This window comes from Crinia signifera, chromosome 11 (assembly GCF_055691185.1).
Source record: "Crinia signifera chromosome 11, ASM5569118v1, whole genome shotgun sequence".
Taxonomy (NCBI): Eukaryota; Metazoa; Chordata; class Amphibia; order Anura; family Myobatrachidae; genus Crinia; species Crinia signifera.
The window spans coordinates 40,723,274-40,742,908 of NC_139227.1; the positions used below are offsets into that span (position 1 = coordinate 40,723,274).

Sequence of the window (19,635 nt, forward strand, 5' to 3'; positions counted from 1 at the left end):
CCCGAAGCGTGGCGAGCGCAGCGAGCCCCGCGAGGGGACGCGTATACCTGTGAAGTTATACGCGTCCCCACGCGGGGCTCGCTGCGCTCGCCACGCTTCGGGCTCGGTGGCTCGCTGCGCTCGCCACACTATATATTCTCAACTCCACGCCGACGTGGATAGTAGGGGAATGAAAAGGTCGGAGGACGTGCACCGCCGCCCCTCGCGGGCTCGCTGCGCTCGCCACGCTTCGGGTTGACGTCTATCGTGGGGTCTAGCCCACTTAGTAACATTTGGGGGGGCAATTGAAAAAAATGGGGTGAAAAAAAAAAAAATCGGGTGAAAAATCGGTCGGTCGGATCGGTCGCATCGCATGCGACCAAATCGCATGCGATGCGATCGATCCGATTTTTTATCTTCCGACCACAACGATCTAAATCGTTGTGGCCGTGCTAGGAAACAAGTACCCATTGGATTATTAACACAAAAAGGTTAATGGGCCATTCTGCTGGCAGCAGCAACTTCAAGCTATTAGGAATAATGTCACGAGGATGACGTGATCCCTTCAACTCAAACTTATACTCACGTGTTTAAGTGACTGCTGGGCCTGTACGAGTGGTCCCGACTCCTCTATAGCAAAATGTGAACACAATCCTGTTACATATATTTGCTAGATACACCCGGATTTGCAATATGCTGTTTCTGTCCTGTATCGTGCCAGGTGCAGACCTCACAAGGCCTGGTCGTGGTAGTATTCTGCTTTGGGGCCACATCTCTTATTCTATTTTATAATAATAGAAAAAGACTTTAAAAAAAAATCATAAGAACCCATTCATTATTTTCTTAAAAAATATAGATACATGGGGCAGATGTATTAAGGCTTGTGAAAATATAAAGTGGATATAAAGTAGAAGGTGATAATACACGAGCCAATCAGCTACAGTATGCTTGATAAATTACAGTTACGAGTTGATTGGTTGGTGCGTTATCACATTCCACTTTATCTTTTTACCAGGCTTAATACATCTGTCCCAATGTTACATTGCTTAGTACCGCTTTAACAGAGCGATTTAGCAATGCTTGTGAGGACAGCACTTGTGAGGAATGACTGCTCAGAAGAAGCCTTTTACCCATTCTGAAGTCTTTCAGGGAATTTCTTCACTCCATATACTGTATGTAGCTACCAGAGAGGGATCTGAAGATCCGTCTTCAGCTGTCCTGTAGCCTAGAGGTGTGTGACTGGTGTGCTGCTGCCCAAGGAGCAATCTGAGGGGATCGCATCGGTGGCACCTGTTTTTGACTTGCAGGGTGCCTGATGCCTGAACTGCCACCTCAGGACACGCCTGGCACCCAGCTTATTTGTCCTTTCGTGACCTCCACGCTCCCCTGCTACGTCACTGCTGTAGGACGTAAACTAAAATTAATGTGGCATTAACTGATGAGGCTAAGGTTTTTGGAAAATGATCAGTTGGACCAGTTCCCTGTCTCTATGGAAAAAAAAGGGGAATGCCGTCTACAACATTAGTTTGCCTGTCACCAGAGCCAGTGCAAGGCATTTTGACACCCTAGGCAAAACATCAGCTTACTGCTCCCACAACCACCCACACACCAATACGACGTCCCTGACCCTCAGATGAACGTCTGGAGGTGGCGTCTTAGGGGTTCAACACCTGCCATTTGCATTAAGTTCAACCAAGTCATCCTTAAATTTTGTGATTGTCAAACTCATAGGCACCCCCCAGAATCTGGAGCTACTCGACACCTGCCTGATGGTAGAGCCAGCCCTGCCTGTCACAGGCTTTGGTAAATAGTCTAGTTACTTTAATCACGTGACAGGAAATTAGGTTGATAAATAGGGTGCATAGTCTGAGATCTACCACAGAACAGACTAAAACGTCAGTCAATATGGTCGACATCAGTGAGTGTGTGTGCGTGTGTGTGTGTGTGGAGGGGGGGTTAAACACAGTCTAAAATTCAAATGGGGAGAAACAGCAACTGCCAGAGAGTCAGTTGTCAGTTTGTAGTGACAGTTGGTGGCAGTGGGTGTGGCTCTCCTATTTGAATATTGAATTGTGCTTCAGCCCTACCTCTGGAGCCGCCGCTGGCCGACATGCAAGTGGACACCAGGGTCAAAAGGTGAACAGGGTCAATATAAGGACATGTAGAAGGTAGACACCTGAAAGCTGTCTCGCTCGGCTTACTTTTCCCAGTCGTAGTCTATGTGGATAGTGATGACACAGTTCATATTTTTTAGGTTTTTACAAAACCTTGTGTATGTGTGTTGACCATAGTCATGTTGACCATTTTAACCTGTCAACCTTTTCTTCCTGATGACTTTAAGCACGGTCTCCCTTTTACATGTCAACTTTTGACCATGTTGACCTTGTACTTGTCAATCTAATGCATGACGACCGTACGGTGCCGACCTATTGACTTTGAAGCTAAATATGGTTAACTTATGGTCTGGTTCCCATCATAAAGACTATTTCTAATGTATATTAACATCATTTTTTTTACATCTCTTTATTTAGTAAAAAAATTGTCATAAAATACATCATGGATTGCATACAATGGACAACCAATAAGATGAAATGTATGTGGAAATTATTGTGTAACAATGTTTAATTGCACTACTGTGCAAAATATATATCTTCTGGTAAGAGGAGTTGTGATATACAGAGAGGGCACTGTGCAATCAGATTGTATCCTTATCCTTGGACTGGTTCAGTACTAGAACGCACTCATCTACAAGATTTGATGAGTCCCTAAATCTTAATTTAATAATTTCTAAATTGCACTAGTTGCAAATGTTGGCAACGTCCCGATTCATAATGCATTGTACTGTACTAACATCGTCTACCAGCTTTCGGGAAAAAGACTCAGGTTAAAAAGAAGCTCATTTTATACAGATACAAATCTAAACATACATGTCTATGCAAACACACATGCATATAGAATTCTGTCATTTATTTGATGCATTTACTACAGTATGTATTTTTATGTTTTTAGAAGAAAGAATATTTTTGCAAAACAAAAATAAACATACAGTGTGCCATTATCTTTTATTCCCAAAATATATAGAATGCAGTTTCTGCCTCAGCAAAATCAGCACAAAATTATAAGTACCCCAAAAAAAGACAAGGTGTAAATCCTTTATATAGTGTCAAATAGCTCCTAATTACACACACACATATATATATATATATATATATATATATATATATATATATATATATATATATATTATATACACACACACAGTGTATATATATATATATATATATATATATATATAAATGTGTTCTACAGATTTATTTTCATTGCTGTGTAGATAGATAGATAGATTTTTTGTTGTTTAAATATTTGTTTTGCATTTATATTTTAATGGGAAAAAATCAGATAGATAGATATTAGATAGGCAGATAGATATTAGAGAGATAGATATTAGATAGATATAGATTAGATAGATATTAGACAGATTGATAGATAGATATTAGATAGATATTAAATAATAGATAGATAGATAGATAGATAGATAGATAGATAGATAGATACATAGATAGATAGTCAGAAAGATAGATAGATAGATAGATAGATAGAAAGATAGATTGAAAGATAGATAAGATGGATAGATGGATATTAGATAGATAGATAGATAGATATTAGATAGATAGATAGATATTAGATAGATAGATAGATAGATAGATAGATATTAGCTAGATAGATAGATAGATAGATAGACAGATAGATTATTAGATGGATAGATAAATATTAGCTAGATAGATAATAGATAGATAGACAGATAGATATTAGATAGATAGATAGATAGACATATAGATATTAGATAGATAGCTAGACAGATATATATTAGATAGATAGATTATTAGATGGATAGATAAATATTAGCTAGATAGATAATAGATAGATAGATAGATAATAGATAGATAGATAGATATTAGATAGATAGATAGATAGATAGACAGATAGATATTAGATAGATAGATAGACAGATAGATATTAGATAGATAGATATTAGATAGATAGCTAGATAGATAGATAGATAGACAGATAGATATTAGATAGATAGATAGATAGATAGATATTGACGAAATACCATAACAAAGACTAAGCAATGATATTTCCTGAGGTAGGAGCATTCTATGGTTTACCTGATGTGAGACATAAATAAGCTGCGAGGAATACACCACAGCTGACCTTGAGATGGCAGCAGAATTACAGTAAATCCTTTCCCGTTCTGTCCATATAACACACAGCCGAGCAAAGTCTGCTGGATATGAAAAAGAAAATGATTGCCATAATTTTATTATAGGGATAATAAAATGTATCTGGAATGACATCCACATTGTATAAAAATTTTATTAGTTATTTGTTACATTGAAAATTCACACGTGAGCATTTTGCGCCCAATCTTGTGCAAAAACAATGCAAGCTCCTGTAATCTATTACGACCTGTTATAGATGCACTCTATTTCTATAAATGATGATTAACTCCAGCTAATATCGTGCGCAATATGCCGGCTTTCCTGAAGTAGGCCGGTTTTCTATACATAGAAAGTCCTAAGTACCATGAACGCAATATAATATCGTTCATAAACAGTGAAATAAGACTACGGTAATCACTTGCCATGCATTCGAAATGAAACAATACTTTTATTGGCTCCACAGACATAAAATAATCTTACATTTAACAAAATCCAGTTAGAGTTTTATTCAGATGTATAGCATCTATATAACAAAAATACAGTGTTTTACATCCCATCTAGTGCTATATTGCTATATTACAAGTTTTATTATTTTTTTTATCAGCAGTTTGTTAAATCGCACAAATACCGTTAAACATTTCCAATAAAATGAATAGTTTTAAAATGTTCTATGATTCCATCAGCATCTCTTTATGTTTTTTTTTTTTTTTGGGCCTAGAGCTAAATCTTACCCCCATAGCATCAAATCTTGAAGGTTCCTCAATATGTGTTTTATTATTCACTATTTTTTTATTTTATTTTTTTAAATAAATGAAATGTTGGTCTAGGGGTGATATATAGCATGGAATTGAAACAGGTATAAATATCCATCTAAGTAAATAATAAGTGTGGATAAGGCAGGGTCTTAGAATCCCAAATCAAACAGTTTTCCTCTGTCGCCTTTAATTGTGAAGGGTGCCTCATCCCCCCCTGCTGCATGACATAAAAGTAATGTTAATGACATTTGACAGTTTTGTATTTTTGAGTTGAGGATTCAGGTAACAAAGTTCCTTTCCCATTTTTTTTTTAGGGACCCGGAATAAATTTGACAGTGAATATGAATGTATTACAGATGAGACAGTGACATACAGTACACCGAGATGATTTTTCATTATATCTAACTGACACATGAATTGAACATTGAGCCTGAGACCCAAACTACTTATTTTCTTTCTTGCTGATCAACGTTCAAGTGAAATTTCCCTAAAATATTTTTCCTTATAAAAAAATAAAAAATATAAATATACATCACCGTAATTGCCAATTTTCGGGTGACAATGAGGCCGGGCAATGAATAGTCCTAAGTTTAAATCCGCTGAAAAAACAAGGGTCTGGCGTAGAGCATGTGCGATTATCAGCAAAGGTGAAGATCGTTTAAGGTAATATGTTTAATTTTTCACAATTTACAGCTTGGAATGAAGTAAGCAATTATATGCTGTATATTAAAATGGGCTGACTATGGTACAAACTCGCTTTTTTTTTGAGAACAAGGTTTGCCTTCGGTGTATCCCAGTAGTGTACCTTATTAGGAATTTATTTGACTGGGAATCAATTTCATCAACAGATTTTGTATTTGCAATAATGGCTTTTGAGGTGTTTATTGTCGGTGTCTCGAGTGCGCAACTGTTGTATTGTTCTTTCAGAGTTATGAGATATTTTAAGCACAGTTTATATTATTGCAATAGTAACAGAATACTATTGTTGTTTTCTGGATTTATTTAAATAGTTTCTGTAAAATCTCATTATCTATCTATCTATCTATCTATCTATCTATCATTCGTATTACTCTTTATCCTAGAACATGGTATTTTGATGCAGAAAATGCCATATTTTATACGTTGCAATAATAAATATGTATCAGTGATTTTTTTTGTTTTGCGATTGACCATCTAGAGGTCTATTCCTCAAATCACCCCCCCCCCCCCCCCCCCCCCCCCAAAAGTCCTATTTTGCCACATGGGATGTTGCTACGGGCAACCAATCAGATACTATGGGCAGTATTCAATGAGAAAAATTCTCCGTGTTTTATGGCGAGTTTGTGCTATTTTCGCATTGGAAGGAGCATTTTGCTCTCCAAAAGTGAACCACCCTATTCAATGTGATATTTTCGCCGTCTTTTTAAGTGATTTTCGCCGTGTCTCTCCGTGTAGCAATTCTCCATCTTTTCATGGAGAACTGGAATGTGAACTTTTAAACTAAAAGGTTTTTTTTTTAAATTTTGGTGTAAAAAAATCAGGAATTTTTTTCTGTGAAGGGGCATGTTATTTTTATTCATGTGCTTATAGCACATGAATATATATTTAATTAAAAAAATATATATTTAAAAAAAAAATTTTTTTTACACAGAGCAGCCAGCAGGGGGCCGGATTTCTCGAGCCGCTCATTAGATATTCATATATTCACTGCACCCGATCATTACATATGCACCATCGGGTGCAGTGAATACTGGGTCCCCCGCTGGCTATAGGGGGGGGGGGGGCAGCTTGTGCTGCCTGGGTCCCGGGGAGCCCTCCTCCCCTCCACATATGTTCTGGGGCAGCCAGGGAGACTTTAATCTCCCTGGCTGCCACCGTCCCCCGGCTCCCTGCCAGCTCCCTGCCGCGGACGCTCGTCCGCTGCAGGGGTTAAGACTCGCCGGCGAGTGGCGGCGAGTCTTAACCACATTGAATAGTGGGAGCAGGAGTGGCAGCGAGCCCTCCGGAACAGGGTGAGTGCATGGCGAGAGAAAAAATCTCACGCCATGCACGGAGAATATTTCTCATTGAATACTGCCCTATGTATTATCTTCTAGAAGGTGCTAAATGAATAAGAAGTAGATTATGATTGGTTGCCCATAGCAACATCCCATGTTAAATAGAACTCCCATCTTAGTAAATTTCCCTTTTACAGTCTTTTACTAGGCTATTTAAAAATAAATAAATAAAAATCACAGCGTTAAGCCTCCCCATAGGCTTGACCCATCAGTGGTGAGCAATGACTTACCCGTATAGACGGACAGTCAGGGGTAAATTTCCTAAAATGGCATGTTGCCCATAGCAACCAATTAGATTATATCATCTTCTAGGTGCTAAATAAATAAGAAGTAGAATCTGATTGGTTGCTATGGGCAACATCACATCTTCAATAGAACTCCCACCTTAGTAAATTTACCAGTCAGGGTTCCTGCCGCGCATGACCCGCCATTGCACCTGCAAACCTGAACTCAGGCTGCCAGGTACAAATTCATTATAAATGAAAATATAAAATTTTTACAAAAAAATAAAATAAAATATAGGAATAAAAAAATTTACAGCAATTTACAATTTCTAATTGAGATTTGTATTGGAATTAAGCAATAAAAAAAAAAGTACAAAGGAAGAAAAATATATACAATATCACATCGAAACCTATTACAAATAGTATACAATAACATATAGACAAAATGGATGGGGTGAAAGAGAAAAGCGGACAGGTACATAGCAGCATCTTACATGGCACGGAGTGAAAGTAAATTATAAATGAAACTGAAGTGCAAGGGGATAACAAGGCCAGCATAAACTCAATAGAAGGTTTGTGTCTACCTGGCAGGGTATCCGGTCGAAGGATCTATGATGTCTAGATCAACAACGATTAGTCGAACCCATCTAGATGCCTACAGATAGTTGACCATAGTGTTCATTCTAGAACTCGCTATCTTTGAAAACCCATGCAGTTCCTCTTCTAGACAGCGACACCCCAGGCAGGGAAGAGGAACTTCATGTATTTTACTATTTACTATTGTAAAGCGCAACGGAATCTAACTACGATGTCTAGATAAACCACGATTAGTCGAAGCCATCTAGTTAGATGCCTACAGATAGTTGACCATAGTGTTCATTCTAGAACTCGCTATCTTTGAAAACCCATGCAGTTCCTCTTCCCAGCCTGGGGTGTCACCATCTGCTGTGGTGTTTCTAGCACAGGTCTGATTTGCTTATCAGTGCTGATATACAGACCACACTGTGCTAGAAGTACTACAGCAGACAGCGACACCCCAGGCAGGGAAGAGGAACTTCATGTATTTTACTATTTACTATTGTATAGCGCAACGGAATCTGCCGCACTATATAAGAAACTGTAAATAAATAAATAAATGTATTTTCAAAGATAGCGGGTGCTAGAATGAACACTAGACCATGTTTACATCGACAGTAACGGAAGTTAGACACCAGTATTACAGTGACGGGAGCATGGTCGAAAGTCAGAATTTTTCGATATGAGTTTTTTTTTTTTTTTTTGGTGCCGACTGTCATAGGCCGACTTGGTTCATACTTTACTATCCAAATGGACATAGAGTGAGATGATGTCGCTCTAACCCTGGCGTCTAACTTCCATTGCTAAATGTGAGCTTGTGCTTATGATTTTCACCAAATTACAAACCATGTTCTAGAGACCGCGTCTGCCATGGATGGCCATCGAACCGCCCTCCATCATGTGGTAATGTGCTATCGTTGATATATCAGTGCTTTACGCAAGTGCAGGAAGCCATGAAGTTTCATTGTCAGGCTAGTTCTGAGTTGGGGTGTGGCCCAGGGGAGGAGTCTTGATCAACATCCCTGCACACTGTATGTGCGTCACTCACATACAGGGGACTATCTGGACCATAGCTACCATTGATGATGGTAAAAATATTTGGATATTCACCATCACTTGCAAAACTATCCAATATCTTTTGGATACCTTTGATGGTATTAAACCATCATCAATAAACCATCAGCTGCAGCCCCTAGTAGCCCCCTGCACCCCTCCTGCAAAAATGAGCGGTCCGAGAGACCGATGATACAATTTGTGCCGAATTGCGCATTATTGTAGCCCCACTATCTGCTAAACAAAGCAGGTAATCTGGGCATTGAATAACAGAGGGTGGGGGCACGATGAAGCAGTCATGTTCAGCCCTCCCATGTGAGGCATGCCCCCTGACTTCCTCCTACCGCATGGGGCAGCCGGGAAATCGGTAAGCATGGATATAATTCGGTATTGTGCATATGACAGCTTCACAACAAAAGGTTGCAATTGCAAGCGGGCAGTACGGATGGTGTAATGGTTAGCATTACTGCCTTACAGCACTGAGGTCATGGGTTTGATTCCAACCATGGCCCTAACTGTGCAGAGTTTGTATATTCTCCCCGTACTTGCGGGTTTCCTCTGGGTACTCCGGTTTCCTCCACAATCCAAAAATATACTGGTAGGTTAATTGACTCCCAATAAACTAACCCTAGAATGTCTGTGTGTACGTGTGGTGGGGAATATAGAGTGTAAGCTCCACTGGGGCAGGGAAAGATATGAATGTCCAAATACATTATTCTCTGTACAGCGCTGCGGAATATGTGTGCACTATATAAATAACTGGCAATAAATGAATTTGCCCTTTTAAAATCGTTAATATTTCATTGCTTACGTAAAACGGCGCACACATTACACAATACCACAGCCACCCATTGCAACCCATACCTAATTTTTTTTCGCTCTACTAAATCTTCCCCATCTTCATCAGCAATGGTTTGCATCTCTCTGATAAGGTGACATGGCAGCTAATGTAGGAATATGTTTCTGACAGCGTAAGAAGCAAATTAGAATTCTAGCGATTTATCAGATAACAACTGCAAGAACTTATATGAGAGCCAAAAGGCTGACACTTGATAAACTTTGTTAGTCATGGAGTGAATACATTTGTGCCTATTTAATTATACTTATTGGGACAGTTATTTAAAATATTTATACAACTGCAGATTTCCGCGCAGGAAGCCATTTCAGAAAAGACCAAGGGAAAATGAACATGACTTTGGAAGGTTATCCAAGGGCGGATCATCCTAAGTAAGACATGAACATTACAGCAAAACAGATTGCACTCAGACGCTGCTTCTGAGTAAGTGCAGGAGTTGCAATGAGAAAACCTGATTAGATTCTCACATTGAATATTATCAGGGAAGATCAGCATCTCATTGCGCTGCCTGCACATGTAGCATTTAGCATAGGCTCAAACGATATGTTTTTCTGAACCTGGTCCTCCTGATTGTTTCCTGATTTGTAGCTTCTGCACTCTATAAGTTGGATAAAAGTTTTGAGGAAACTATTTTGGGCCAGATACACTAAGCTTCAAAAGTGATGAAATGGAGAGTAATAAACAGCCAGCTAATCAGCTCCTACCTGCCATGTCACAGACTGTGTTTGAAAAATTACAGGTAGGAGCTGATTGGTTGGTTGTTTATCACTCTCCTTTTTATCACATTTGAAGCTTAGTGCATCTGGCCCTTTGAGATCATGGAAACGTGAAAAGAACAGTGAGGCCGACGTCGAGGTGGACATGTAATGACTGGCTAATTTTGCACTGATATGTTAAGCAGCAAATATTTCAAAGACAAAGCCAGCGTGTTCTCACCTTACCAAAAATATTTTGGGTGATTTGTGATGTGTGGTGCACAGAAATGGCTATGCAACACATTTCTCATAAAAGGGCAGATTTATCTCAATGTGATAGACTAGCCCCAATTCATAGGTACCAAGTTTGCTGTGTGTGTATCTGAGTCCTCAATCAGTGCACTGGACCAGAGAGCATCTGCCAGGAAGAAGAGGTAGGAGCATTACCATGAAGTGGGAGAATGTGAGCTTAGAACATGCAGTACTTTTTCTATTATGTCTGTGTATTTATTTATTATGGTAAGAGTAACCTTTTCCTGACCACTTATTTATATTATATAAATGTATGATACAGCCTATACTATCGACTATCTATAGTGTTAGATATTAATGCTGTATACCATACAGTAGCCAGTGTATATACAAATCAATGTGTATCTGTTATATGTTCAGGGTCATTATCAGGTTATTCTACCGCTCCCCTAGACTTCCGCACTTGCTCCAATGTTCTGCAGAGTGGTAGATTGTGGATGGCTTTTGGAAAACCCCCCTCTAGACATCCTGCTTTATCACCGCCAATCCGCATTGTGAAACTTGAATATACCATATGGATATTTCCATTATCGCCTGCAGGATCAAAGCTTGCAACAACCCCCCTTCATGTGCACCATGAGCTCCCCCACACCAATGCTCATACTCACCAGATCCAGGGATCGGTGATCTGCAGGTCATTGGATCCTCTTCTTTTTGTTAGTACCGGAGCGAAGACTGCTCCAAAAACCTTTTAATACATTTAAGTGAAAGTAAAAGAATAAGGAAAGGATGTGAAAACACCTTTTCTCATTATGTTATTAAAAATAGTTTTAAGAAATATTCTGTTAATATTCACAGATTGCAGCTGCTATCACTGAGATGCACAAAGTTTTATTACGCCCGCACTACACCCACAGTCAAATTAAAAATGGGTTCAGTGGGGTCAACATCGCACACCCTACAGCCATACATACATACACTACAGTGTGGGACGCTCACTCGGCAGCAGTTCCGCATGAGCAGCGGCAGAGATTGCAGCATCACTGGAAGCAGGTAAGTACTGTATGTGTGATTGAGAGGGTGTATAAGGGCTTACAGTAAATTAAAGTTTTACTTCTCGAGGAGTTTGTCTCCTTATTTACACATTCTTTTTACAGGTGAACTACCAGACCGAGGGTCTGGTAGTTCTGGTAGTACATTAATACTCCCCATGCTGGGTCTTGTCGTTCTTCTGTAAAAAGCAATGTGATTGTATATCTTTTACCCACATCAGCCCAGGGTCCACCGCCCTGGGACGCCGGGGACAGCACCAGGCTTCAGGCCTGGATGGGTGAAGCCTGGGGGGGGACACACCCCTTTATTGGGGGGTCCCCACTTCCCCAGGTACCCCGTCCAGGTGCTCACATGACCATCGGGGGAACTTGCGTAAAAAGCGTCCCCCCGGCTGTGGCATGACACTGCTGGCTGTTGGAGTCCGGTGCTGGTTCCAAAATACGGCGGACCCCTTTGTTTGTTTTGTCCCTGGTATTCTTGGAACCAGGACTGGTCCAAAAGCCTGGTGCAGGTTTCTTAAATATGGAGGGATCCCTATGATTCCCCCCCCCCCACCACCCTGTATTTGGGGAACCAGGACCGGGTCAATGAGTCTCTATCAAAATTTCCACCCTATAACATTTGCAATTTCGGTACTTATTTCCTTACGAATGGGAATGAAGTGAAATCGCATTACGTTATAGTAGCATGCGATGCGATGCCATTTTCCCGTTCCCGCCCGCTGTCAGATCCTCTCAGAAATCACTCTGAGGTGATATTCTGACAGGAGTAGAAGCATCTCTCAGAGCTGCTGGTGATTTATTTTGCAGGTGTGAATGTGTTACTAAAACACCAGCACTATCCATGCCACCCCGAAGCGTGGCGAGCGGCGGCGGAACGCATCCCCCTGACCTTTTCATACCCCACTATCCACGTCGGCGTGGAGTTGATTTTATATAGTGTGGCGAGCGCAGCAAGCCACCGAGCCCGAATGTATTCCGCGTCTACTCGTGGGGCACGCTGCGCTCACCACGCTTTGGGCTCGGTGGCTCGCTGCGCTCGCCACACTAAATAAAATCAACTCCACGCCGACGTGGATAGTGGGGGTATGAAAAGATCGGGAGGACGCGGCATTGATACTGGAGGTGACGCTAAACAATGGCATAGGTGCTTTCAATTGTAAGCACCCATCACATGTCATACTAAGCACACATCATCTCATCCCATCACATCTCATAGTAAGCACCCATCACATCTCATCGCATGGGTGCTTCTTCTATGAAATATCGCATCGCATCGCACCTGGTGCCCTGCGATTCCATGCGATATTTCATTGTATAAGCACTCCTGTGCACTTCATATGGACATCGCATGCATCGCACAGCACTATACACGCTGCACGATGCCATTACACTACGGAGAATAGCCCAGTACGCTAAATGCGTACTGGGCGCCCTGCCAGGAAACAAGTACCTTTTTTTCTATTAGAAAAAATTGGGATGCGATTTTTAATGTGAGATTTTTTAGACAGGCCAAAAAAAAAAAAAGTAAAAAAATGATTTCAACCATTTGACTGTCGACCTTCCCATTGTCGATCTAATGCTTGTATCGACCTTCCAACTCGGTCAACCTTAGCCATGTCAACCTATTTCTTGTGTCGACCTACAGTAAGCCCGACCCTGTCGAACTTTAGTGGCCGACCTAATGTATGTCGACCTTCATAGTGTTGACCAAGCGACTGTATCCACATTAGTACAAAATTGAACATTGGTGGAAGTCAATCCCTAGTGTTCATTCTAGCACCCGCTATATTTGAAAACCCATGCAGTTCCTCTTCCCTGCCTGGGGTGTCACTGTCTGCTCTGGTGTTTCTAGCACAGGTCTGGTTTGCATATCAGTGCTGATATACAGACCACACTGTGCTAGAAGCACTACAGCAGACAGCAACACCCCAGGCAGGGAAGAGGAACTGCATGGGTTTTCAAATATGGCGGGTGCTAGAATGAACACTAAATCCCTACGCAAATCTGCTGATACAAAAAGTCTCAAAAAGTCTTTATGCGAATGCTATGATTTAACTCCAAAGGAGACAAATTATTATGGTACCGAGCTTTACTAGACATTGTGGACATCCCCAAATCAAATGCCCAGAAGACGTGGGGTCTGATTTAGGTTTAACTATTTCCTCTACTCAATGGAGTATAATTTTCCACACTATGGGCCTTATTCAGATCTGAGCTCAGTACAAATGTGTTTGGAAAATGGGCAAAACCATGTACACTGCAGGTGGGGCAGATGTAACATGTGCAGAGAGAGTTACATTTGGGTGGGGTGTGCTGAAACTGAAATCTAAATTGCAGTGTAAAAATAATGCAGCCTGCATAGAAACAAAACAACTCACACAAATCTAACTCTCTCTATACATGTTACATCTGCCCCACCTGCAGTAGACATGGTTTTGCCCATTTCCCAAACACATTTGTACTGAGTTCAGATCTGAATAAGGCCCAATGTATAGATGCCTGAATTGATTCATATTATACCACGTTCTCATTGCCGCGCCTGCAAAAACCCGTATTTTTGGGCGGGGCACAGATCATCTCAGCTCACAGACCCTGTTCATACTGCACCTTAGCCTGGGAAATTCCTGTGTCTGCCCCATTCACACTGCTTCCCTGGTCTGCCATGCCAACAAGTGTGAGGAATATAAGAGCAGCATTTATTGGCTGTTGAAAATGCAGCATTGATTGGCTGTTTAAAGAGCAGTTTTGATTGTCCATACGGGCACCACCACTCTTCCTCCAGTTGAGATCATGCACCCTGGAGTACTGCATATGAAGTGCTTTAAGTTTGTTCACAACCTATTGCTGGTTTTATGGATGCCACAGGCAGACCGTATATTTGATATGTTGTAGTACACTATTGAATCATTGACAGTGCCAGTCACTGGCTTCTTTATTTATTTAATTTATTTATTAACAGTTTCTTATATAGCGCAGCATATTCCGTTGCGCTTTGCAAAGGAGCCTGTGATACAACAAACAGGGTATTTACAGACAGTCAAAATATAGGAGGGCCCTGCTCGCAAGCCTACAATCTATTTCCTCCTCCCCTCTCACAACCAGCAGGTCCAGCCAGGGGTGGATTTAGGGAGGAGGGCGCCCCTAGGCACAACAATAATGTTTACTAAGTAGGACAGTTTATAGGGGCAGTATCTGCATGTCCTATCCATTTACACTCTATTTAAGATGGAATATAGTACAGTACAGTGGATATTTTGCAGTTATTGGTACATTTTGGGCTGACAGTACTATCACAGGCATCCAAGTGCCGCCCCCAAACATGTGCCGCCCCTAGGCCGGTGCCTCACGTGCCTAATGGGAAATTCGGCTCTGGGTCCAGCACCTCCTCCTGCACCATGTCTCATCTCCTCTCTGCAGCATTAAATGGATGTCACCTGATCTTATTCCCTATTCAGCTTGCTTTTTCAAGTCCTGTGTGGAAAATCCAGGTCATAGCTGTTCACATTGGCATATACCCGTGTAATTCCCAGGAATAACCCGGCAAAAACCTGTGTGTAATTACCATGGCATTACACCTGGGTATTTCACTCACACCCGTTCACACTGAGACAGGACACGAGAAATTACTGCTTGCCCTGGATTCTGGTTGACTTGGTAAACTATGAAAATCCCAGTTTACAGAGTCTGAGTGTCCGCTCTGCTGACAAAAACACGTCCCCTCGCATATGCCCGCAGCGGGAGAAATCTTTCAATGGTCAGTGACCATCAAATTATTTCTCCTGGGCTCGTAAATATAAATAATTGGAGACTGACTAATATTTGTGGGTGCTGGGACAAAGACAGGGCGGACAGCTGATGTCATGTGAAGTCAGTCGCCTGCCCCCAGCACACTTCATCCCACCCGCATTTTCATAGGAACACCCAGCGTTTCCATGGGGACACCCACCAAACACTGGGCGTTCCCATGTCCCAGCACCGCCACCGCCCCCATCCACCCCTCCCCACTGCAAACAGCCCGGCATAACTGTAAATGCCATAGACGTTCGCAGTCAGGGTTCACACATGCACACAAATGTGCGTGCGCAAACCCCTGACCATCGGGGCAATTGCTGATTTCGTTTCATTGTGAATGAACCGGAATCGGTCCCTATAATTGACTCCAGCTCGTGTACATACTGTTTGGCCATCTTGCTCCAGGCTATGCTGGAGACGATGTGGAGAAGTAGGGCATATTTATCATATTTTTTAGTCATGTCCAGTAATACAACAGTATTGGATTGAAGTTTTTGAGATGATCCACAAAGTATTACAAATCTTTATTCCCTCTGACCCTGCACTAGCATTAATACATGCCATGAAAGATGACATTCCTACGCATAAGAGATATATTCTTCACCATATTCTTATTGCAGCCCGGGCGGACTAATGCTGGGTACACACCAGGACGACTAGGGCCCGATCCCCTCAATCTAGATCCAATTCCGACCAATTGGATGTAGATTGTGTGCTGATTGGGCCCTTTTCTGACCTGGTGTGGACCGATACCGATCCGATGCGTGGTCCCGCGGGTCGGTCGGTCGTTATTGAGATCCTACCTGCTGCAGGTAGGATCTCAATGACGACCATACAGCCGGGTGCGGGTCGCCATCGGATCGGACCCGCTCACGGTGCACATCGTGAGCGGGTCGTGCCCCCCGCGTCACCGTGAGCAGGTCGAACGAGACACTGACGACCCGCTCACGATGTGCATCGTGAGCGGGTCATCCTGGTGTGTACCCCGCATTAGTACCACAGTGGAAGCAGCCCGGCTCTCCATCCCTAATTAAAGTTATCCAAAAATCTAACAATATTTCCCCAAGTCTTTCCAAAGTGACCCCCTCCAATTCAGCCTAAGCGTCAGATGTATTAAACTTCAAAAAGTGATAAAATAGAGAGTGATAAACAGCCAGCCAATCAGCTGCTACCTGCCATATCACAGGATGGGTTTGGAAAATGACAGGTAGGAGCTGGTTGGCTGGTTGTATATCACTCTCCACTTTATCTCTTTCTTAAGCTTTATACTGTACATCTGGCCCTAAATGAGAATCCGTCTGATTCCACTAGTCTTGAATGAAAGACCTTTCAATTTACTATTTGAAACCAGCATGATATTATGTATATTTCTGATATTTCTGCTGTTTTTGTGGAGTCCTCCCTTCTAACATCTTTGATAGTTTGTATTTATTTTAATTATTATACTGTTGTTGAGTGTATTCACTATGCAACCATATTTATATTGATGGAATAGTGATGTCTTTTATATTCCCCCACCTGTCCTTTACCCAAACCTTTTTTCTACTTGTTGTATCCCCCTTGAAAATATAAATTCAATAAAAACTATTGATGATAAAAAAGACGCCTCCTGCATATTTGTGGGATCCGCTACCGTGTCCAGCAATGCAGCATCAGATCATCTGCCAGAACAGCTGCCATCTGAATAACCCACCACAGGTGTGACGGTCTCATATTTGGAAGATGCAAACACTGGCCTCAGCAATCCCAGACAATGGGGCATGAAATGCACCTATTTTAAGGACCGCTTTCCAGTGCCGCCTCCAAACAGCCACAACCTGCCAATCATGTGCACAGCGCAATCCCCATGTGAAGACATGTGCATGCGCAATCCCCATGTGAAAACATGTGGTGGGGATATTACAGTGACAACAGAGCTCAGATAGGCATTCCAAAGCAACTCTGCTCCCTAAATCACATGCCATACGATTATGATTGTCACTGTGGAAAACCAAGAAGAACAGGTAAATGACTATTTATCGTCTTCCACTGGGATTTAAGTAATATATTAATAGCGTTTGTAATTTAAAATGGGCAGCATCTTCAGAATAGGCATCTTATGCAATGCCATGAACCATCTGTTAGAATATCCTGCCCAATAGTCTTGACTTTCGTAGCCTGCTGAAAAGTTGGAGCGTATCATAGGAATGGTTTGGCAGATTTGGGTGGATTGGGGGCAGAGTTTATTTTGTTATGATTTTATTCAGTAAAATATTGGGAATCGTATTAATTACAAAATCAACACATATTCATAAAGCTTTATTTGTTATACAGCGGTTCTGCTATTTCCCATAACCTAATCTGTACGTGAAGCGACACAGTGTAGTTAAATAAGAAATAAAAAAATAAAAAATAAAAAAATAAAGATCCCCCAAAACAATTCTATTGGAAGACTTTCCAAAGCCACCGTAATAACAGTGTCACCGGGGGGAGGTCAAAACCGCACAATGTTCTTGTTATATAGAAACATCTCTTTTTATGATTTATCCTGTGGAATAATTCTATCATACAAAGTAAGCTACAACTTCCTTTTTTATTTATTTACATTTTATATCTCTTTGAAGGGATTCATCTAATTTTTGAGATGCTTGACCTAAGTTTTTTATCTGCAAGTCATATTACTTATAGAGTGAGGAAGTAAATTACTGTCATAAAATGCCTACATACGTGCTAAAGTTTGACAAAATTATGCCCTCTTACACATTAAGGGAGCCCATAAATTCCTGTTTTAAATTGCCCTGGCTTTGAGATCATGCAGAAACATATATCATTTTAGCAGAACGAAAAGCTTCAGAAGAAGAAAAAAAAAAGTAAAAAAGCAAATACAGTTTTTTTTTTTTCCATTGCAGGAGACCATTAAACAATACGAAGGTTATGCGCTCAGTGGTGCCATCTACTGGCAAGTTTTCTAATGCATTCACTGTGGAAAATGAGAAAGTACAAGTAAAAATAAGTAGTGTACACAGAAATGTGCTCATCAGAGAGATCTAAGTGCAAATCAATAAATTCCACAGTGGTTAGCATTGCTGTCTCACAGAGCGAAGGCCAGGAATTACCTCATATTTACTAGCACTTGGGCCTGATTCAGAAGCTGCCTGACGAACACACTTCCCCCCGGCCTTACCTGCCCTTGTGCAGGGATACGAACAGATGTGTAGGGGTACACATCTGTTTGCAAGTGCCCGAACAGAGGAAATAGCATTCGATGGTTACTTACCACCTAATGTTTTCTCCTCCTGGCCCTGCCGCTCGCAGACGCCTCGTGACCCAGGAGCCACTCAGTGGCTTAAAGGATATTTGCGATTTCCGGGCGGGCACCGTCGTCTTGCCCCTGCATTGTGCTGGGCACCACCAGAGGTTCTATGGGCACGCCCACAATTTTTGTGGGCACGCCCATGAAACGCTGGGGGTCCATCTCGGCAAGCCCCCTGCCGAATGCGCTCACAACTGGAAAATACGCATACGCAGTCGGATCACCATCGGACAGGTGCCAAATACAAACCTGTTTGATTCAGCCACATTGTTCTCCAAAAGCAAAGACACACACACTCATTTGCCCGACAGGAATGAAAGCCACGCAAAATTTATTAATGGGCATATTAATAGAAAAAGGGGCCCTTGTGCAGTCTCCATCTGTGCCATTTTCCCAATGACCTGAAGTTTGTGACCACTCCTTCCTGTGTCTCTAATAGAACACGCCCAGTGTAGGTTGGTGCAGTATTGATGACCATGGACACATCACCCATCGATGGTTGCCATCGTTGGCTTTAAAGCAGGAACCATCAATGGCTATAAATCATTCTATCACCGACCATCGATGGTTCCCGCCATTGCTTAACCATGCATGTTCCCGGCTGGGCCCGGCGGACGTACTGGTGGAAACATATTGATTGATGGCTGCCTGCCCACCCTGTACCATACGTCGACGCTGTGCATGCGCACAAGCCACGGCCGAAGAAGCCGCAAACTGTGAGACCCGGACCACATATAATGAGAGATGGAGACAATGGAGAGTGGCAGACAGGAGACAGACTGAGGGACTAGCGGGGGGCAAGGAAACATCGCCATCGGATGCCGTCCATCGATGACATAAAACTATT

General features: G+C 41.8%; 2 long non-coding RNA genes across 2 annotated transcripts in view; one reads left to right on the top strand and one right to left on the bottom strand.

Moving 5' to 3' along the window:
• The window catches only part of LOC146045792 (uncharacterized), a 378,902-nt gene that overhangs the window by 5,708 nt on the left and 353,559 nt on the right, over positions 1-19,635 (top strand). Inside the window, exon 3 of the long non-coding RNA XR_014465605.1 lies at positions 5,272-5,620. This is a non-coding gene — a long non-coding RNA (uncharacterized LOC146045792). The remainder of the gene's footprint in view (positions 1-5,271; positions 5,621-19,635) is intronic.
• Positions 1-19,635, bottom strand: part of LOC146045794 (uncharacterized) — a 33,929-nt gene that overhangs the window by 4,970 nt on the left and 9,324 nt on the right. Inside the window, exons 2-3 of the long non-coding RNA XR_014465611.1 lie at positions 4,149-4,267; positions 566-760 (exon numbers count right to left, since the gene is read on the bottom strand). This is a non-coding gene — a long non-coding RNA (uncharacterized LOC146045794). The remainder of the gene's footprint in view (positions 1-565; positions 761-4,148; positions 4,268-19,635) is intronic.